The sequence below is a fragment of the Pongo pygmaeus genome, chromosome 4 (genome assembly GCF_028885625.2).
Source record: "Pongo pygmaeus isolate AG05252 chromosome 4, NHGRI_mPonPyg2-v2.0_pri, whole genome shotgun sequence".
NCBI lineage: Eukaryota > Metazoa > Chordata > Mammalia > Primates > Hominidae > Pongo > Pongo pygmaeus.
The window spans coordinates 30253550-30277110 of NC_072377.2; the positions used below are offsets into that span (position 1 = coordinate 30253550).

Consider the following 23561-nt stretch of genomic DNA (forward strand, 5'->3'; position numbering starts at 1 on the left):
CATGGCATGAAGGTCAATTGAATTCCTGAAAATATAACATACCAGTAGTACCTAGTGAATGGGGCCGGGAATTAGAGACTCCATATATAGTCTTCATGGTTATAAGACTGTAAGAAATTTCAAGCATATATAGATACATTTTTCTTTGAAAAATATGTTGTATTTTCTCTTTCATCATTTCATTATATTTGTATTAAACTTAAAATAGTTATAAGTGGTAAAATACCTTTTGAAAAATATTGTTTTTATTATAAAGTATAATTAAGTCAGTTTCTGAAGGGATGCAGTCTATAATACAACTAGAGATAAGATAAAATGCAATCAATGTAATGGTTAATATATTGCTAAGATTGCAAGAAAATAAGGTAAGGGACCAAGTGCCCCTGCCAAAGAAATAGAACATAAGACAACAAAAACAGCTAAAGGTGACTCATAATCAAAGAAGTGATGTTACTCAAGGAAGAAAGTTGATTTTGTTTTCTAGGCAAATTCATTATCAGTTTAGGAAAAATCAGATAAATTATGCACTTCTATTAAGTTGTGGAACTGAATCTGAGACACATATTAAGTGTAGACTCTCACTGGGAGCCAAACGCTTAATAAAACAAGAGTCAAAAAAATATACCTATCAGCAAAAGGAGGTTACAAGAAATCATTCTTTTCTGCTATGGCCATTAGTTAATAATAACAAATCCTGAGTATTTAAAATTATAGATTCCACTGGAATCTGAAGTTCAAATTAGTAGTATATTTAACGATAGAAATCATATAATGATGAACAAAAGTAAAGTTTAAGATAGTTTCCCAAGTTAGCAATGTTGCTTGTTAACTTAGCAGGTGCAATTGAAACCCGTTTTAAAGGAAATTGTTCTGTGTTCAAGCCCTCAGGATTTCAGCAGATTAAAGTGGAAAAAAAAAAAAAAAGAAAAATGACGTCAGTATCAAAAATGAACTACTGTATATAAAAAGAAGTCAAATGTAAGAAAAAGTCAGCAGAAAAAAAAGTAGAAACTAATATACATATCCTATCCATCAATAAATCCAATGATTTTTTGAATTATCATTCCAAAATATAGAGAAACTATTTTAAATAATTTTAAATCAAAAGGCAAAAATCTATGAAAGTCTTTACCTGTTTGCAAAGATCCAATACAATTTTTGGATACTGGAAATATAAATGTTAAAATTACAATTACAATAAGTACATTAAACATAAAATTTAACTTAGCTAAAGAGATAATTAATGAATCATTTGTTATTTATTCCTAACTGACCCAGTTTATGAGAACATAGAAGAATAAGCAACAGAAAATATCAAAGAGAAGCATATTGATTTAGAAAACTGATTTATTTATATTAGTATTAGCAAACTAAGTATGATCAGGGTTTGAAAATGTTGCTAATTGAAAAAATTTTTAACTATTAAGACAACTAATCACTCTAATTTAAAAACTTTCCATAAATGTAGCCAATCGTCACTAGGAAAACATAAAAAATCACAAATTGGAACATATTCTTACACTTCTTTCATAAAGAGAGATACAGGTGTGTGTGTGTGTGTGCATGTGTATATGTGTGTATTTGTATGTTACTAGCTCTTTGAATTGGAAACTGGAATTTTGAGTCTAAAACTGACCTACAATAAATGAGTGGAGGTATAAGAATACCCACGACATTGTATTGGAGAATATACAAGAAAATTTAGGGCTGCTGTAATGTGACAATCAACAGTTCATGCTCAAACACCTAATTTAGGCAATAATGAAATGCACTGGAAATGACAATAAAGATCTACTGTGAGATGACTTAGCAGTGCTTGACATCTTTTAAGCCAAAGTCAAAAATGAAGTATACTCTCTTGGATTTGTGCTTTCAGTTATCAGTGGATATGATAGAACCATAGAATAACAGAGGCCAGATAGTGCACTTAAAACCTAGAAGCAGAATAAATATAATTCTACAATTAGAGTGCCTTTGTTTATAGAGATCTTTGGTGGTAAACCAGGGAATGTATGGAGTTGAGAGAGATAGAAAAACATCTTGTGTATACCAAGTTTCAATTAACAGTAAAAACAATGAGAGTTAGCAAGTGAAAGGAGACATCAGATATTTTAATGGAAAAACATAGCTAGTGTGTAGATCTGAATCAATTCACTGAATGCTTATTAATTTAATGGGAAGCAGGCTTCCCTTGAGGAGGGAACCTGAAACCTCATCAAAAATATGCCTAGTAAAATAGTCTGTTGATTCTTCCTCCAAAGAGTCTGCAGTCAATTGTCAGGGCAACTTCACAGAGGCAAAATAAGTATTATTCAGACTCTTCAAGAATTTTTAGACAGAAGTATCAAAAATATCTACTAAACAAGAATGATACCTTGTCAGGTGGTTCACATGGGAAATACAGAGGTCAAATAATTAAGTTGAGTTCTGGATCAAGCCAAACTCACAGTGTGCTCTATGGAACCATAATGAAACCTGAAGATATTTATTCTTTTTCTAAATTTACTGAACATATAAGGGGAATAAACGTGTTTAGTGACAGAAGGTCCCCTGTCTGGTTTCCAGAAATATGGGGTAGCTGCTGTTGCTATAGGAGGACCGAATGAAACAAAACTGAAACTGTTCCCCACTGCAACAAGCTTGAAATCAAAAGTAGTATTGCATTTCCGGAATTATTGAAGACATGAGTTTCACCATGAAAGATATGAATGATTTGGTATTGGTGTATCCCTGCATATCTCCATTCAATTTTCTCTTTCCTTCCTTCCTTGCTTCTTTCCTTCCTTCCTTCTTTCTTTCCTTCCTTCCTTCCTTCCTCCCTTCCTCCCTCCCTTCTTCCCTCTTTCTTTCTTTCTCTTTCTTTTTTTTTCTTTCTTTCTTTCCTTTTCTTTCTTTCTTTCTTTCTTTCTTTCTTTCTTTCTTTCTTTCTTCCTTTCTTCCTTTCTTCCTTTCTTCCTTTCTTTCTTTCTTTCTTTCTTTCTTTCTTTCTTTCTTTCTTTCTTTCTTTCCTTCCTTCCTTCTCTCTTTCTTTCTTTTCTTTCCTTCTTTCTTTTTTTACGGGGTCTCACTTTATTGCCCAGACTGGAGTGCAATGGTGTGATCTTGGCTCACTGCAACCTCCACCTCCAGATTCAAGTGATTCTCCTGCTTCATCCTTCCAAGTATCTGGGATTACAGGCATGTACCACTACACCAGGCTAATTTTTGTATTTTTAATAGAGACGAGGTTTCACCATGTTGGTCAGGCTGGTCTTGAACTCCTAACTTCAGGTGATCCACCCACCTTGGCCTCCCAAAGTGCTGGGATTACAGGCATCAGCCACCATGCCTGGCCTCCATTCAATTACCTTAGATGGCTTTAGGAGAACCATGATGGACAATGACAGATAAATATGAACCCTTGTGTGCTTAACCAGGTGGTAGCTTGGTTTTGAAACTGCTATTTCTACATGTGAGACCTTAACTTAAAAAGTGTATTATAGCCATTGTCATTGGGACTTTGGGAATGCATTTTTTGTTTTCATTATTCATTAAAAAGAATCACACATACACACACATGCATGCAAGTGAACACACCATGTTTGTTTTCATATGGTTATATGGCAAGAACAACAATCCACCTTAATGGTTTTATTTCAGGTTTATATCAATTTTCTCATGCCCTGCATAATAGTTTAGAGAGGAACATTTATGGCCTTGACAATCAACAGCAGATACCAGAAATTTGTTACAGTGATGACTTCAAATTAAATAAATCTGTAAAATTGGAAGTGTCAGGTTCTCTAGACGCCATGTAAGACACATGCATAATCTCAATAAAGTTTTTGTGTCATTTTGTATGTCCTTCTACATGGACACTTTTTATCCAGCCATCAAGGACATGCCGGTACAAATCCTTTAAGATAAAGAACAATTCCCTGCTCCTTGCACCTCCAATCACTGTGAATGAAACCTAGGTCTTGGTAGACAACTCTAGATTTTGAAACAACATTGACTATACTTAAAATACTGCTCCAACATATTTACTGATTTACCTGGAATGTTGCCAAGTTCAAGTAATGTTCAGGGGAAAAGAGACCTCTGCCACAGTTCCAGGATATGGTAAAATTATTCTGCTTCTTGGGTTGTATAACGTAGCATATTTACTAAGATACCATGATATGTATATAATTGTCAAGGCCTAATGGGAATTACAGAGATTTTTAGAGTTTGGGGATAAGTATATGCACTCTGTGTCAGAGAACTACTATTTCCTTATAGTATCTGCGATGCTACCAGGCCCTAGATGTGAATGACTTCCTAACCAGGCTCATAAATTATTGCTGAGACTTAAAGCTGCTTATCATGAACTGAATTTTATCTCATCAGCCCCGTTATTAAGTCATATTTGTACAAAGGCGATTCATCATTTAACTCAGACTTAAGTAGTTCCAAAAAGCCCAGGAACAGATTCCCATGACAACTACCTCTGCCACACTGTTACCTAACTGTAATCTACACCTAGAGCTTTAAGAATGCTCTCCTAAAGTCAATTTACGTAAAAAGAAGAAACTTCGGACTGGTTCACAAATGAGTCTTCACAATGTGTGTGTGTATTAATTAGATGATTAATGAAGATGCATAATAGTCCCTTTGATGGATGACCCAAAAATATAATACTTAAAAAAAAACTTCACAATGAGAAGGGTTATGATGAATAGTCTTTCTATCTACATTGAATGGATTACAGGTAGTTTAGGGTTTTCATTTACATTGATTTCTGTATTATGAATGATTTCAAGGCCATTTCATCGAGGTCTGGACTAAACAAGATGGAACAATTGATAAATCTCAGAGAATAAATTTATTATGTACCTATGAGAGAGGTATGAACTATGAAGACTTTTTATTTACAAAATGCCTCCGAGAAAGAATTTTCTGCAGAATCATCTGTGAGGATCACCTATATTTGAATGTCAAACAACCTCTATATCAAGCCTTTTACAACCTCATGAACAGAAGGTGGCAGTTATGAATATTTAGAGTCAAAAATATAAAATTTCCCCCAGTAAGGCTAATTTGGTTACTCCTATTTAATTTCTAACATGATAGCAGAGACAGATACTGGATTTCAAAATGGCACCATTCTTTTTTTTTTTTTTACTTTTTTTAAATTATTATTGTACTTTAAGTTTTAGGGTACATGTGCACAATGTGCAGGTTAGTTACATATGTATACATGTGCCATGCTGGTGCGCTGTACCCACTAATTCATCATCTAGCATTAGGTATATCTCCCAGTGCTATCCCTCCCCCCTCCCTCCACCACACAAGAGTCCCCGGAGTGTGATGTTCCCCTTCCTGTGTCCATGTGTTCTCATTGTTCAATTCCTACCTATGAGTGAGAACATGCTGTGTTTGGATTTTTGTCCTTGCGATAGTTTACTGAGATGATGATTTCCAATTTCATCCATGTCCCTACAAAGGACAGGAACTCATCATTTTTTATGGCTGCATAGTATTCCATGGTGTATATGTGCCACATTTTCTTAATCCAGTCTATCATTGTTGGACATTTGGCTTGGTTCCAAGTCTTTGCTATTGTGAATAGAGCCGCAGTAAACATACATGTGCATGTGTCTTTATAGCAGCATGATTTATAGTCCTTTGGGTATATACCCTGTAATGGGATGGCTGGGTCAAATGGTATTTCTAGTTGTAGATCCCTGAGGAATCGCCACACTGACTTCCACAGTGGTTGAACTAGTTTACAGTCCCACTAACAGTGTAAAAGTGTTCCTATTTCTCCATATCCTCTCCAGCACCTGTTGTTTCCTGACTTTTTAATGATCGCCATTCTAACTGGTGTGAGATGGTATCCCATTGTGGTTTTGATTTGCATTTCTCTGATGGCCAGTCATGGTGAGCATTTTTTCATGTGTTTTTTGGCTGCATAAATGTCTTCTTTTGAGAAGTGTCTGTTTATGTCCTTCACCCACTTTTTTGATGGGGTTGTTTGTTTTTTTCTTGTAAATTTGTTTGAGTTCATTGTAGATTCTGGATATTAGCCCTTTGTCAGATGAGCAGGTTGCGAAAATTTTCTCCCATTTTGTAGATTGCCTGTTCACTCTGATGGTAGTTTCTTTTGCTGTGCAGAAGCTCTTTAGTTTAATTTGATCCCATTTGTCAATTTTGGCTTTTGTTGCCATTGCTTTTGGTGTTTTAGACATGAAGTTCTTGCCCATGCCTATGTCCTGAATGGTAATGCCTAGGTTTTCTTCTAGGGTTTTTATGGTTTTAGGTCTAATCTTTAAGTCTTTAATCCATCTTGAATTGATTTTTGTGTAAGGTGTAAGGAAGGGATCCAGTTTCAGCTTTCTCCATATGGCTAGTCAGTTTTCCCAGCATCATTTATTAAATAGGGAATCCTTTCCCCATTGCTTGTTTTTCTCAGGTTTGTCAAAGATCAGATAGTTGTAGATACGCGGCGTTCTTTCTGAGGGCTCTGTTCTGTTCCATTGATCTATATCTTTGTTTTGGTACCAGTACCATGCTGTTTTGGTTACTGTAGCCTTGTAGTATAGTTTGAAGTCAAGTAGCGTGATGCCTCCAGCTTTGTTCTTTTGGCTTAGGATTGACTTGGTGATACGGACTCTTTTTTGGTTCCATATGAACTTTAAAGTAGTTTTTTCCAATTCTGTGAGAAAGTCATTGGTAGCTTGATGGGGATGGCATTGAATCTATACATTACCTTGGGCAGTATGGCCATCTTCATGATATTGATTCTTCCTACACATGAGCATGGAATGTTCTTCCATTTCTTTGTATCCTCTTTTATTTCATTGAGCAGTGGTTTGTAGTTCTCCTTGAAGAGGTCCTTCACATCCCTTGTAAGTTGGATTCCTAGGTATTTTATTCTCTTTGAAGCAATTGTGAATGGCAGTTCACTCATGATTTGGCTCTCTGATTGTCTGTTATTGGTGTATAATAATGCTTATGATTTTTGTACATTGATTTTGTATCGTGAGACTTTGCTGAAGTTGCTTATCAGCTTAAGGAGATTTTGGGCTGAGATGATGGGGTTTTCTAGATATACAATCATGTCATCTGCAAACAGGGACAATTTGACTTCCTCTTTTCCTGATTGAATACCCTTTATTTCCTTCTCCTGCCTAATAGCCCTGGCCAGAACTTCCAACACTATGTGGAATAGGAGGGGTGAGAGAGGGCATCCCTGTCTTGTGCCAGTTTTCAAAGGGAATGCTTCCAATTTTTGCCCATTCATTATGATATTGGCTGTGGGTTTGTCATAGATAGCTCTTATTTTGAGATACGTCCCATTAATACCTAACTTATTGAGAGTTTTTAGCATGAAGGGTTATTGAATTTTGTCAAGGTCTTTTCTGCATCTATTGAGATAATCATGTGGTTTTTGTCTTTGGTTCTGTTTATATGCTGGATTACGTTTATTGATTTGCATATGTTGAATCAGCCTTGCATCCCAGGTATGAAGCCCACTTGATCATGGTGGATAAGCTTTCTGATGTGCTGCTGGATTCTGTTTGCCAGTATTTTACTGAGGATTTTTGTATCAATGTTCATCAAGGATATTGGTTTAAAATTCTCTTTTTTGGTTGTATCTCTACCCGGCTTTGGTATCAGGATGATGCTGGCCTCATAAAATGAGTTAGGGAGGATTCCCTCTTTTTCTATTGATTGGAATAGTTTCAGAAGGAATGGTACCAGTTCCTCCTTGTACCTCTGGTAGAATTTGGCTGTGAACCCATCTGGTCCTGGACTCTTTTTGGTTGGTAAGCTATTGATTATTGCCACAATTTCAGCTCCTGTTATTGGTCTATTCAGAGATTCAACTTCTTCCTGGTTTAGTCTTGGGAGAGTGTATGTGTCGAGGAATTTATCCATTTCTTCTAGATTTTCTAGTTCATTTGCGTAGAGGTGTTTGTAGTATTCTCTGATGGTAGTTTGTATTTCTGTGGGATCGGTGGTGATATCCCCTTTATCATTTTTTATTGCATCTATTTGATTCTTCTCTCTTTTTTTCTTCATTAGTCTTGCTAGCAGTCTATCAATTTTGTTGATCCTTTCAAAAAACCAGCTCCTGGATTCATTAATTTTTTGAAGGGTTTTTTGTGTCTCTATTTCCTTCAGTTCTACTCTGGTTTTAGTTATTTCTTGCCTTCTGCTAGCTTTTGAAGGTGTTTGCTCTTGCTTTTCTAGTTCTTTTAATTGTGATGTTAGGGTGTCAATTTTGGATCTTTCCTGCTTTCTCTTGTGGGCATTTATTGCTATAAATTTCCCTCTACACACTGCTTTGAATGTGTCCCAGAGATACCGGTATGTTGTGTCCTTGTTCTCGTTGGTTTCAAAGAACATCTGTATTTCTGCCCTCATTTCGTTATGTACCCAGTAGTCATTCAGGAACAGGTTGTTCAGTTTCCATGTAGTTGAGTGGTTTTGAGTGAGTTTCTTAATCCTGAATTCCAGTTTGATTGCACTGTGGTCTGAGAGATAGTTTGTTATAATTTCTGTTCTTTTACATTTGCTGAGGAGAGCTTTGCTTCCAAATATGTGGTCAATTTTGGAATAGGTGTGGTGTGGTTCTGAAACATATGTATATTCTGTTGATTTGGGGTGGAGAGTTCTGTAGATGTCTATTAGGTCCGCCTGGTGCAGAGCTGAGTTCAACTCCTGGGTATCCTTGTTAACTTTCTATCTTGTTGATCTGTCTAATGTTGACAGTGGGGTGTTAAAGTCTCCCATTATTAATGTGTGGGAGTCTAAGTCTCTTTGTAGGTCACTCAGGACTTGCTTTATGAATCTGGGTGCTCCTGTATTGGGTGGATATATATTTAGGATAGTTAGCTCTTCTTGTTGAATTGATCCCTTTACCATTATGTAATGGCCTTCTTTGTCTCTTTTGATCTTTATTAGTTTAAAGTCTGTTTTATCAGAGACTAGGATTGCAACCCCTGCCTTTTTTTGTTTTCCATTTGCTTGGTAGATCTTCCTCCATCCTTTTATTTTGAGCCTATGTGTGTCTCTGCACGTGAGATGGGTTTCCTGAATACAGCACAGTGATGGGTCTTGACTCTTTATCCAATTTGCCAGTCTGTGTCTTTTAATTGGAGCATTTAGTCCATTTACATTTAAAGTTAATATTGTTATGTGTGAATTTGATTCTGTCATTATGATGTTAGTTGGTTATCTTGCTCATTAGTTGATGCAGTTTCTTCCTAGTCTCGATGGTCTTTACATTTTAGCATGATTTTGCAGCGGCTGGTACCGGTTGTTCCTTTCCATGTTTAGTGCTTCCTTCAGGAGCTCTTTTAGGGCAGGCCTGGTGGTGACAAAATGTCTCAGCATTTGCTTGTCTGTAAAGTATTTTATTTTTCCTTTACTTATGAAGCTTAGTTTGGCTGGACATGAAATTCTGGGTTGAAAATTCTTTTCTTTTAGAATGTTGAATATTGGCCCCCACTCTCCTCTGGCTTGTAGAGTTTCTGCGGAGAGATCCGCTGTTAGTCTGATGGGCTTCCCTTTGTGGGTAACCCGACCTTTCTCTCTGGCTGCTCTTAACATTTTTTCCTTCATTTCAACTTTGGTGAATCTGACAATTATGTGTCTTGGAGTTGCTCTTCTCGAGGAGTATCTTTGTGGTGTTCTCTGTATTTCCTGAATCTGAATGTTGGCCTGCCTTGCTAGATTGGGGAAGTTCTCCTGGATAATATCCTGCAGAGTGTTTTCCAACTTGGTTCCATTCTCCCTGTCACTTTCAGGTACACCAATCAGATATAGATTTGGTCTTTTCACATAGTCCCATATTTCTTGGAGGCTTTGTAGTTTCTTTTCATTCTTTTTTCTCTATACTTCCCTTCTTGCTTCGTTTCATTCATTCCATCTTCCATCGCTGATACCCTTTCTTCCAGTTGATCTCATTGGCTCATGAGGCTTCTGCATTCTTCACGTAGTTCTTGAGCCTTGGCTTTCAGCTCCATCAGCTCCTTTAAGCACTTCTCTGTACTGGTTATTCTAGTTATACATTCATCTAAATTTTTTTCAAAGTTTTCAAATTCTTTGCCTTTGGTTTGAATTTCCTCCTGTAGCTCGGAGTAGTTTGATCGTGTGAATCCTTCTTCTCTCAACTCGTCAAAGTCATTCTCCGTCCAGCTTTGTTGAACTGCATTCCTTTGGAGGAGGAGAGGCGTTCTGCTTTTTAGAGTTTCCAGTTTTTCTGCTCTGTTTTTTCCCCATCTTTTTGGTTTTATCTACTTTTGGTCTTTGATGATGGTGATGTACAGATGGATTTTTGGTGTGGATGTCTTCTGTTTGTTAGTTTTCTTTCTAACAGACAGGACCCTCAGCTGCAGGTCTGTTGGAGTTTGCTAGAGGTCCACTCCAGACCCTGTTTGCCTGGGTATCAGCAGCGGTGTCTGCAGAACAGCGGTTTTTCGCAAACCGCCAATGCTGCTCACTGATCGTTCGTCTGGAAGTTTTGACTCAGAGGAGTACCCGGCCGTGTGAGGTGTCAGTCTGCCCCTACTGGGGGGTACCTCCCAGTTAGGCTGCTCAGGGGTCAGGGGTCAGGGACCCAGTTGAGGAGGCAGTCTGCCCGTTCTCAGATCTCCAGCTGTGTGCTGGGAGAACCACTGCTCTCTTCAAAGCTGTCAGACAGGGACATTTAAGTCTGCAGAGGTTACTGCTGTCTTTTTGTTTGTCTGTGCCCTGCCCCCAGAAGTGGAGCCTACAGAGGCAGGCAGGCCTCCTTGAGCTGTGTTGGGCTCCACCCAGTTCGAGCTTCCTGGCTGCTTTATTTACCTAAGCGAGCCTGGGCAATGGCGGGCGCCCCTCCCCAAGCCTGGCTGCCGCCTTGCAGTTTGATCTCAGACTGCTGTGCTAGCAATCAGCAAGACTCCGTGGGCGTAGGACCCTCCGAGCCAGGTGTGGGATATAATCTCCTGGTGCGCCATTTTTTAAGCCCGTCGGAAAAGCGCAGTATTCGGGTGGGAGTGGTCCGATTTTCCAGGTGCCGTCTGTCACTCCTTTCTTTGACTAGGAAAGGGAACTCCCTGACCCCTTGTGCTTCCCAAGTGAGGCAATGCCTCCCCGTGCTTTGGCTGGTGCATGGTGCACTGCACCCACTGACCTGCGCCCACTGTCTGGCACTCCCTAGTGAGATGAACCCGGTACCTCAGATGGAAATGCAGAAATCACCCATCTTATGCGTCCTTCACGCTGGGAGCTGTAAACCGGAGCTGTTCCTATTCGGCCATCTTGGCTCCTCCCTCCAAAATGGCACCATTCTTATGGGACCAACTAGTCACCTGAAAAAGAGCAATTATATTAGACTAGTCCCAACACAGAAAGAGCAGTAATTTGTCCTTAACAGAGTTGTTATCTACTCCAAATACAGGTTTACCCTCTCTGTTTACAGTGTCTTCATCAGCACCAAAGTTTATTGCCTTCAAATGCCTATTGTTTCAACGTGGCTTTGTACAACTATTGACTGAGACAAATGTGTAGCATTGAACTCATCTGCACAAATCTTAATATGAACGCCCTCTCTCGAAAACAGTTACCCTGATGGAACATTAGAATAGAGTGTTAACCCTCACCTAAGTTACAAGTTCTTGGAAAGTACGGTCAGTTTATGGAACACTCTTCTTGGACCTGGTACATACCTTGAACCACAACAAAAACAAAAAGCCCAACATATAGAACCCTTTATTGTAGCTACAATACATGCCTCTGGGAGTCAAAGGAGTTGAGGAAGTATAGAAATGATTTATATGAGAATCACATTCAGATATCCATTTTTGACATCTTGTTCATTTTCCCCAATATTACATTAGTCTGGGTTAAGATTTCTGGTTCCTTTGAACCAGAAATGAGAAACATTTCTGCTAGGGAACATAATAGGATATTCCACTAAATTGGAAGTTGTGTCTACAAATTAGGGACTTTGATTACCTCATGTCAATTGTCCTACAGGCCAAAAAGGAGTTATATTGGCTAGGGCAAACAATACAAAGAGTATGACTGTAATTTGGAGATCATTGAAACACACATATGGTAGTGACTATCCAAGATGCAACTAAAGGATCAGACTCCTTGGGAAAAATGGTTTTGATCACTCTACCAAACAAACTAAACAGACTAGCCAAAGCAATAGCTAATGATGAGACTCTTAATTACTAAGTTTCCTAGGCAATGACACTTGACCAGCAACTTGGAGAAGACTCTGATTTATTATACTTGTATTTCCCTTCTCAGTGATGAAGTAGGAGGGAGTTTATTAACACAAGACAAATATAGGTAGTATACAACTAAGATAAAATGAGAGGTCATAAAGGCATCCAAATGGCACAAGAAGTAGGTTGAATTGGGCAAAGTTGTGTGTGTCTGTGTAACTTCCATTCCTCTGAATGCCTTCTTCTTTAATTTTTCTTTGGGGTCCCACTCTGATTTGGTCTTCTCTCCAGTCTTGGACTTGAATGAAATACTACACTATTGGGCAACTAATAGGACTTCCTGATCAGAGAGACAGTGCAACCATTAAGTCTGGTGTTACTGCATCCTTGAATGCTCAATGGCGATTAATCAGAAATAAGAAAAAGGAGGAAATTGAGTATATAGTTTTACCCTCAGTTCTCTATTCCTTGGACAATTCTGAGATGAGTTAGTCTCTCATGCCCAACTGAGCAGACGTCTACTAAGTAATTTGCTAGATTTTTGAAATGGAATATTGCTATAAACCGTTCGTTGCCTCATTTATTATTTTTTACACACATCTTTACCACCCTCTATGTGTCCCCTTGAAATTCAGGGTCAGCTTTGTAATCTTTGTCTTAGGCTTTAAAGGCAAACCATATTCTTTTCTTTCAAGAAGTCTAATAAAATAGAAATACATCTCATGTAATCAATCAAGAATTTTACAGCACATATGAAAACTGATAACACGAAAAGGAAGACATCTGTTTAGTCAGAGTTTTCCAGAGAAAGAAAACCCACAGTATATATATATATATAATATATATATATACATACACTTACATACACACATACACACACACATATATACACATATATACATATATACATATATATGTATTTTTATATATATATATATATATTTTTTTTTTTAAGAAATTGGCTCATGCAATTGTGGAGTTTGGCAAGTCCAAAATCTGTATGGTGGGTAGGCGGCTAGAGTTGTGGGGAGAGGCAATGAAGGCCATCTGCCATACAATTCCCTCTTGCTCAGGGAAGGACATTCTTTTGTTCTATTCAGGCTTTCAACTGTTGGGGCCCACCTACATTATGGAAGGCAATCTGCTTTACCCATTCTACCAATTAAAATATTGATCTCATTCAAAAACACTCTCACAGAAGCATCCAGAATAATGTCTGGGCATATATCTGAGCACTGTGGCCCAGCCTAGTTGACATATAAAATTAATCACCACAACATTCTGAAGTTGTGACCATATTTTTTATTATACTTTAAGTTCTAGGGTACATGCGCACAACGTGCAGGTTTGTTACATATGTATACATGTGCCATGTTGGTGTGCTGCACCCATTAACTTGTCATTTACATTAGGCATATCTCCTAATGCTATCCCTCCCCCCTCCCCCCACCCCACGACATTTAAAATTATTTAAAAAATTAATTTAACAGTGGCCTTATGACACATAAAGCTATGAAGTTTATGCCAAAAAATGGAGAAACTTTGATAACATGGGCAATTTACTAGGAAATAACAATAAACATAACTGACTCAAAGATAATTAGAAATACTGAATTATATTCAACTACTAAAGAAATTGAAGAAGCTGTAAAATCTCCTACAAATAAAATATTAACAAATGGCTTTACAAAAAATGTATATTATTCCACTTATTCCACAATCCTTATCTTTAATATTAAAATAACAAAAAGGCAGAAGTAGGAAGGACATTTATGTCCATAACTCACTTATGAGCAAAAATGCAAAATTGCAAACAAAATATTAGCAAATTAAAACAAGAAAAGTGTTAGAAAATAAGGCACTTGAATAAAGCAATATGTTGTTCTCAAATTTGGTTTATGCCAAAATGATAGATTGGGTAAGCACACAGATTTTTAAAATGCCACTATATTCATTAAGAAATTAAATGATTAAAGAAGTAGATAATTTTAATAGATGCAGAAAAACAATATAGTGAAAATTAACATAAACTCATAACTAAAATAGTTCTGTGAGCAATATATACTTTAAAAATATATGCTTCATTTACAATGAGAAAGATTCAAATTAGGATCAAAATGAGACAAATTTTATAATCAAATTATTGCCAAATTTAAAATATGAAAATAGGAAATATTAGCGAGCATTTAGAGATTCCATACAATATTTCTGAGTGTGTAACTTGGCTCATAATACAAAAATAATTTGAAATTTTTAGTGTGCATTGGCCGTGACACATCCATCTAATTACATATTTAAAACTGAGTGAAACTCTTGCATATTTATTGTATTAGGCTACAAATTTACATACATGTCCATATTATTTTCTGTATTACATATTTTATAGTAAACCTTAGTATATTAAAATATTAAAAAGTTACCAATCTATAATTAAGCCATATATAAAAGAAATCTTGCTATTAAAGAAAGAGCTCTTATTTCAAGATAGCTTGCTATGCTTTTATTAAAATAAAAATGTGTATCATGAAACTTATTGAAAATTTGATATACAGTGGAAGGATTTCATAATATGTGAGAGAAAGCAGGTATATTATTTATTCTGAAATTATGTAAAATAATATCTAGGTATTTTCTCTGAATTCTGATGCATTTTTTATTGAACCAGGAAAATATTCTGATTATTCTTAAATAAATGATATAAATTTGGAGTTACCTGTTTTTCATAATAGTTGAAGGTCTACATATAAGGTAAAATATTACAGTTAGACAAGAATTTAGGAAATTTTTTTGCTATGGTTAATCTCACTTCTAAAGATTATATTTCTAATCAAAATTCTGGCTTGAAGTTGTGTAGTTAGGTGGTGATAATAAGCAGATAATAGATCAGTAGGTAAGTAAGTAGATGATAGATAGATAGATAGATAACAGAAAAAAGAAGGAAAGAGAGAAGGAAGAACAGAGAGAGAGGAAGAGAGAGAGAAAGGAAAGGAGAAAGAAATGAAGAAAGGGAAGGCAGGAAGAAGTAAAGAAGGGAGGAAGTATGAAAAAATGAAATACATTATTAGTCACCTCTTGATGAGTAGTTAATTATGGATATCTGCAGTCTAATACTTCATCTCGTTTTTATTAAAATGAATATCTACCCATTATATGTTGTATCACGGTGAATTCCAAAATATGCTGAAAAATGTGGAAGCTAAATGTAATATAAAACTTACATTTTACTACAATGAACATATTAAGTGTATAGAATTTTGTTTCTATGACTATTCTTAACATCCAGTGGCTGGGAACATCAAAAATAGATGTGTGAAATATCCAATATATCCCAATCATTTAAACCTCCCACTTCACAATTGTCTATTTCAGTACTTATATAAAGTCCCGGAAAGTCCTGAGACTGAATTGTGAGTAAAAATACTTGGCAACCTTGTAGGTTTGTGAATTGAGGATAATGGAATGCAAAACACCATTTCTCACTAAGTTGAGACTGACAAGAGTCATTTGTAAATTTCCCGATGAGTTCAGGTGATTGTAAGAGCAGTGTTCCTGTTACACATGCATTCAATCACTGTGTATTTTGTGACAACCAAAGTAACCTCTGTCTGGTACAGACATCAGAGATATAAGACATAAGGCATACAGACATAAGAGGCAAGAAAAGATGTTTGCTGAGAACACATGCTTTGGAATAGAACAGAAGTTCCACCCCTGAATATATGTTCAACAAGTTCAATTTTCTCTTATCTAAAAGAGAGGCCCATAGTCTTGCCTTATTGGTTCGTTAATTAATTGATTCATTCACTCTTTCATGAAAATTAAGTGAGCTAATCTTCTTAAGGCCTCCAGAGACTACAGGTCACATAATATGCATTCAAGAAATGTAGGCTATTATATTAACAGTGATACACAGATGTTGATGATGTGGCCTTTATATTATTGATGCCTTTTATAGTACAGATTTTGAACTATGAGTATATTTCAAAAGAAATTCTGTTATTCATTTTCTTTTTTTTTTTTTTTTTTGAGACGGAGTCTCGCTCTGTCGCCCAGGCTGGAGTGCAGTGGCACAATCTCGGCTCACTGCAAGCTCCGCCTCCCGGGTTCACGCCATTCTCCTGCCTCAGCCTCCCGAGTAGCTGGGACTACAGGTGCCCGCCACCATGCCCGGCTAATTTTTTCTATGTTTTAGTAGAGATAGAGTTCCACTGTGTTAGCCAGGATGGTCTTGATCTCCTGACCTCGTGATCTGCCCGCCTCGGCCTCCCAGAGTGCTGGGATTACAGGCGTGAGCCACCACGCTCGGCCAATGTTATTCATTTTCTTAAGTTTTCTGAGCTGGAAACAAGTATCCTCAAGTGATCCCTTTTCTGGCTAGGCTAGAGAAGCAATATCTAAGGTGACTAAATCCCAAACAATATCAGAGTTTAGAAATAGAAATATGTACCTTAAATTTCACCAAGAAGCAAAGGGTTATGGGTAACATTTTGCAGCTCAATAGCAGTACACTCTGTTTAGCCAACCCTCTATTTATCCAGTTTTCAAGGTTAATAACCAATTATTACTGGCTTCATTCTAACAGCAATGCAATTCAATTTAAGTGAAACTCAATTCCTTCAGAACTATTCTGTTTGAATTTAGAAATTTTGGTTTCTTTAATTTACTAGCTAGATCACTGAATTTTGCTTTTATCATTTTATGAATAACTCAAAATTGACAATTGTAAAATATTGTGCAATATCTGATAACACTTAGTGACTACATATCCTATTCCAGGTACCATATTAGTTATAATAAGGTTTATGTTATTCAGAAAATAAATTCCAATTGAGTAAAACAGTTGTATATACTGGATCTCTTACCTTAAATCTGATGAAACATTTGGGTGAAGTGAATACATAATTCTCTTAAAAATAAGAAAATACGTGTTTTTATTTTTTATTTTTATAACCTCTGAAATAAAGTTCTAATGTTAATGCGTTGTATTCCAACATAGGTTTTGGGTTATAAATCCTCATATTATATAATACAACACATTTTGTGTATTTCTATAGAATTTTCAAATCCACTATACCCAATGCTTTCTATATATTTGCCAAATTAATCATAAAGTCCTGAATTTATCCTTTTTTCCTAATGTCAAAGAAGTTGCTTATTTTCCAAGTAGTTAAAAAAAAAAAAAAGAAACCTAGTGCGTTCTTCAACTTACAACTTGCCCAAACACTTATTTTATGCTAGCCCCAACACACCAAAGTTTAGGCAATAAAGTATTTTAAAAGACAATATCGTAATATTAGGGGAGCTATTTTTTGTCTATAATACAATAAAAACTGTTAATACATTTAACGTCACTCAAGCAACATTGAGTATGCCACAATATTACTTATATATTATTGGCAATTATATTATTGATTCAAATATATCACGAACTTTGAAAGATTGAGGAAATTGATTTTTTTCCACAGCATTTGTAGGCATGTATTAAGTGAAACATATACATGCTTAAAATGATCTTCATAAAAAATTTCACAAAACCAATGAGGGAAAAAAAGGACAATTGTTTTGACCTGTGTAAGATATAAAGATCACTTTAATCAGCTAAGGTACCAGCTTGATCCTTAACTATGGAATTCAGATAAATAAAAATAACTCCATTGTCTCTTCTATATTTGAAGATTGTATTGGCGACAATCAGAATGTGTAAAGTTTTATGAGAATCGTTCTAATTTCTAGATAGATAGATTACACAATTTTAAAGCATTTTAATAGTTCATAATGTGTCACTTTTGTGCTATTTAACATTTACGAACAATGTATTTTATGTAAAGGAAATCATAAGGAAGTGACAAAATATGGAAACTTTTTGTAGCTTGTGGCTTGAGCATAATAAGAATTAGATTGTATTATAAGTGCTTGTTTAGTTTTCAGAAAACTTGCTGTTATATTTTGCAATGTGGCTGAGCCATTTTACATGTTCAGGTTCTCCATGTCCTCTCCAGCATTTGGTGAAATTGTTACATTCTACTTCAGCTATTCTGATATTTGAGTAATATTATCTGATCATGCTTTTTCGTATGTCATGAGCATCGTTTTATGTACTTATTTAAGCTCTATATATCCTATTCATTCAAATGTTGACTCATGTCTTTTGCTCAATTTTTAATTGGACTGTTTATATTTTTCTGCTTAATTTTGAGAGTTATTCATAAAGTCTAAATACAGGTGCTACGTAGGATATATAGTTTGCAAATATTTTCTTCCAACCAGTGTACAAACATGCCTTTTCATCCTCTTTATAGGGAATTTTCAGAAGAAAAATTCCAGTTTTTGTTTTTGTCTTAATTTTGAGGAGGAGCAGTTTATAAAATTTTAAATTAGTATTATTATTTTTTAAGCTTGTGAGCACAAATTGTGAGTTTTATTTAACTGCAAGTGATGCAACCTATGTAACACATTCCTTTTTCATCCATGTTCAACTGCTAACATTACCTTTACAGAGCCAAGCATTATAAAATGTGCCTGATTGTTAATTTATTAACTCTGTCAAGTGATAATATTCTGTAGGCAGCCTTTGAAATGATGTTTTGAGAATTTATTTACAACCATTGAACACAGATGGTTTTGTAAATCTGGCAAGTAATTACAGGCTACTTAAACTCACAACACGCATATATTTTAATATTAAAGTAGCTCATTTTCTTCAAAAGTAATTTTCTACTGCTTTTTTCATAAAAATATAGAAAAGACAACATTTACAGTTTTAAAAACCTATATTTAACTCAAATCAAAATTTTTTTACAAATGACACCTCTTTCCAAAAGTTAAAAAAAATCACAGAATAATGTGATGTTAAACCAGAATCTTGCCATAATAACGGCATTTTACTTTTAGGAAACATCGTGCGGTATTTCCTTTTTAACATTTCATTCTAGATTTCAGCTATGTATATCCTATGTAAACACACCAGATTAATCCTAGTAATTCATATTTATGTAGAAGACTGTCATATATATGACCAGTTAGCATATAAACTATAATACCATAATTGCAAAAATATCAAAAGGCAATCTTTATGAAAGCTTAAAGAAAAAGCTTTTAATAAAAGTCGACCAACATTGCCCTAATTTTCAGTAAAAATTACCTCTTCCTCCTACCTTTCCCTCTGCTTTGAATGGCACCTTTTATTGCACGTTAATACACAAAGATATTTCTAGCACTTGTACTTAAATTGGCCTCTTACATGGCTGCTTTCCTTTCTGATACACTGAGTTTATCAGAAGCCACCAAGATTAGATTCCTAAGGAGTTTCAGATTTTTTGTCCCTTTTTAGGTTCCTCTAGAATCATTTTCCTTAGAAAAGGATAATTTGAAAAACTTAAGGAACCAGAAGAAAATGAATGATGTAACATCAACGTGAAACTTGTAGCATTCAATAACCATAAATATAGTAATAGGCTCCTTGAACATATCACTTAGGACAAAGAGTCAGAATAACCTTCTGAACATAAATGTAAAAATAGAGCACATTTATTAACCTTAGTGAAACTCTTAAGCTTACAATAACAACATATTAAATCTTACATCATAACACACAGCCAAAAGCATTAGAAATTCACTGCCAGATATTCTGATGCACCATCCTGAAAATATGTCTGAAACATACCACTAACATATATAACAAGTAACAAAATATGGAGTTTATTTCACAGAAAGAAGATAGTTTCATCCCACAAACAGATTTGCATATTTCAGCTTTAAGTTCGAGATGTATTTTAAAGATTACAAAGAAAAACAAGATTCACCCTTCAAATAGAATAGTCTCTCTCTCTATGTAATTCATTATTAATAGTTTTTATGCTCTTACAATGTAAAACACTTAGAAACTTTTGAATTCTAGAAATTTTCAACAGTTAACCTAGTCGGCCTTAACATATTCTAAATTCCCTTTCGAGAATCACATTAATGTTTTCAGTCCATTGGTCCAATATGGATGGAGCAACTCTTTCTTTTTCTTCTTCTTTGGTGGTTCATCCTTGGAGCTGCTATCTGTGCTCGTGCTGCTGCTACTGGAAGAGCTGGAATCTGAGTCTGAATCAGAGGAGGAGGAAGAGGTTGTGGAGGAGGCTGAGGATGAGGAATTAGAAGAGCTTTCATCAGTGTCACTGTCCTCTGAGGAGGATGAGGTAGATGTTTCTTCACTCTCTGATGAAGAATCACTGACTGAACTGTCACTGCTACTGCTACTGGAACTGATTACCTTTTAGACCATTTTTCTTGGTCTTTCTTTCTACATTGGTTGCTCCAATACCAATAAACACGAGGAGGGAAGAAAGCTCCTCCGTTGTAATAATAATCTGTTTTCTTTTTCTTTTAAAGTTTTCTTCAGTTCTACTGTCCTTGAGGGCCTATGTAGGTGTTTTCTTTTTCATGTGCATTCATAAGTCCAATGTCCAAATTCCAAGCGTTTCTGACATCTTACATGTTGCTTATTTTCTTCATTACCCTCGTCTCTGGGCTATGAGCCGATGCATGGGAGTTGCCACCTTAGCAAAAAAAAAAAATTTTTAAATAGTGCTTTTGCTGTCAACTCAGAACTTTTAACCTTCAGTTGGATCTTAAGGAGGAGAGTTTCTGGTAAAATGTCAAGATTTCATTTGAAACTTTAGAAGAGAATCACTCTAGAAATAAGAGCGTCTAGGAACAGAAAAGCCACATAAAATCTGGACTATCTCAATCTAGAACTACATTAAAATGATGGACCCATGTTCTAAGTGTGTGTGAGGAAATAAAATCACAAAAGTCTCTAAGTTATTTATACATAAAGTCCATCATCCACATAACAGGACTGATGACTTAAGCAAAATAAAATAGAAGGAAAATAAAAACAGTACCACAGATGATACTGATATCAGAGTGAGAAGACATAAATGTTAAAATAAGTATCATTGACTAATAAAATCAGTAAAAATAATAATAAAGGAGTATTTTCCCTAAAGTACTAGAGTCTGTAAAAAAGTAGAAATGGGCATAGGCTTCTAGAAAGGTGCTGAACATCATTAATCATTAGAAAAATGCAAATTACTGAAACGGTAGAGTTCCCTTATTCCCCTTACAGGGCGTACAACAGGTGTGTGACTTGCTTCTTTGGTGCCCTACTGCTCAAACCCCTATGGGGAGCATGCAGACGGACAGGTGCAGAGGCCATGGAGACTGTTTTTGGGCTCTGGCCGCACGGCAGCATCTAGGACTCCCGAAGCCCAAGTGGGCATGTGTTACATGTCCACTTTTAGCTATGCTGTCTGCAGATGGCTTGTGTTAATCAGCTCAATAGAACTTCTGCCTTATTGCAAGGACAGGGGGCCAGTGTGACAGCCTGAGTTCTTGCCCAGAGTACCAGAAGAATCAGATCACATGTGGGCCGGAACATTGTGTGCAAAGTTTTATTGAGTGGTGGAAGTGGCTCTCAACGAGATGGATGAGGAGGCCAAAAAGGAGTGTGGAGTGGGAAAGTGGTCTTCCCCTGGAGTCAGGTTGCCCAGTGGCCGGACTCTTCTCCAACCACCACCAACCAAGCTCCACTCAGCATCTACATCATTTCACCATCACTGATCTGCTGGTGTCTGCGGGTATCTGCTGATATGTTCCTCTTGACATCCAGCCACTTGTGTCTGTGTCTGCTTAAGGTCTCAGGTTTATATGGGCACAGGGTCAGGGGTGTGGTGGGCCTGATTAATCTTGGAAAATGTAACATTTTGGCGTGAAAACAAGAATGGCTGTGCTCACTTAAGTCCGTGGGCACAGGCCCAAGTGTGAAGCCATTGCCGGAGACCTTGACATGAGATTAATAGATCTTTTGTGTCTTTCTCTTGATTTATTCAAGAATTCTGATGATGAGGTAGAAAGGGAGTGTCAACCAGATTCACAGCAATTGTAGATAGGACATCTAAAGTGCAATTTAAATGGCCAAAGACCATTACTCATCTATAAAATACAGTAGAGATGGTTGTACATGAAAAATGCCAATTCAAATTTTGCCAGATCTTGTTTATGCTTTCTAATGCATAACTTCAGGGACCTCTATAAAGCTGTTGTTGTTCCTAGCATATTTAGAAGTTCTCATAAACTTCTCTCAAAGGTTTAAATATAATTTTGTTCTACCAGGATGAAAACACTAGTTATACAGAATTCAACTGGATAGTCTACAGTGGCAGAGAGGATTGAAGAATTCTCAAAAAAAAACAAAAAAAATAAGCCCAGGTCGCTGCACGTAGTAATAATAATAATATCAATAAACAGTAATAATACAATAATATATTAGCAATAGCAAGAAGAATGAGGAGGAGAGAGAGGAGAAGATAATAGAATTGTATCTTCTGTATGAGGCACTCTGCTAAGCCTTTACATTCATTATCTCTTGTTATTCTATATAATAAACTTATGGGAGGAGAAATATTCACATCTGTGGTTAATGGATGAAAACTGGAGGCTTAGGAAAATTTAGTTATTTGCTTGGGGTCCTACATGTAATAAATTTCAGGCTTGACATTTGAACTGATGCTTATTTGCTATCATAATCCACTTATTTAGAACATTTTTTCCTTATTTTGTATCATACACAATGAAGAGTTTCCAAAAGCGTAGCTGTTTATTCATGCGGTTTTAATGCCAGTATTCCTATATTTTAGGGATAATACCTTTTTTATGGCATGAAAACTACTACTGCTCCAACAATTAGTTTTCATCTGAAGCTACTTTTTTAAAACATTTTTGTAAGTTCTACAAACTGTTGAGGACTTGTGACTTAGAGCAGAGAAAGTCGATGTTTCTCTAATATTCTCTCTTTCATTATCATGCTATTAGAATCCTTGATTTAAGTTAGTTTTCTGGGAAGCACATAAGAAGATGGAATTATTCATGCAAAAAAATATTGAGGGGAAGAGTCTGTGAAGAATAAAGTGGAAAGAGATCACGAGAAGGCTGAGAGAGGCTTCAGTTGGGGATTCAGTATGACATTCAGGAAACGAGAAAGGGAGGGAAGGAAGAGCTTCAGAGTGCAGTTCAGCAGTAAGAAAAACTTACCAGCATGATCAAAGATGGCTGTTAGAGGCCAGGCGCTGTGGCTCATGCCTGTAATCCCAGCACTTGGGGAGGCCAAGGGAGGTGGATTGCTTGAGGCCAGGAGTTCAAGACCAGCTTGGCCAACATGGTGAAACCCAGTTTTACTAAAAATACAAAAAAAAAAAAAAAAAGCCAGGTGTGGTGGCACATGCCTGTAGTCCCAACTACTCAGGAGGCCGAGGCAGGAGGATCGCTTGAACCCAGAAGGTGGAGGTTGGAGTGAGCCGAAATCTCACCACTGCACTCCAGCCTCCA

The 23561-nt window shown here is 36.3% G+C and overlaps 1 pseudogene; it reads right to left on the reverse strand.

Annotated features, from left to right (window-relative positions):
• Positions 1 to 20142: 20142 nt before the first annotated feature.
• The window catches only part of LOC129036156 (zinc finger CCHC domain-containing protein 10-like), an 82050-nt pseudogene continuing 78631 nt past the window's right edge, over positions 20143 to 23561 (reverse strand).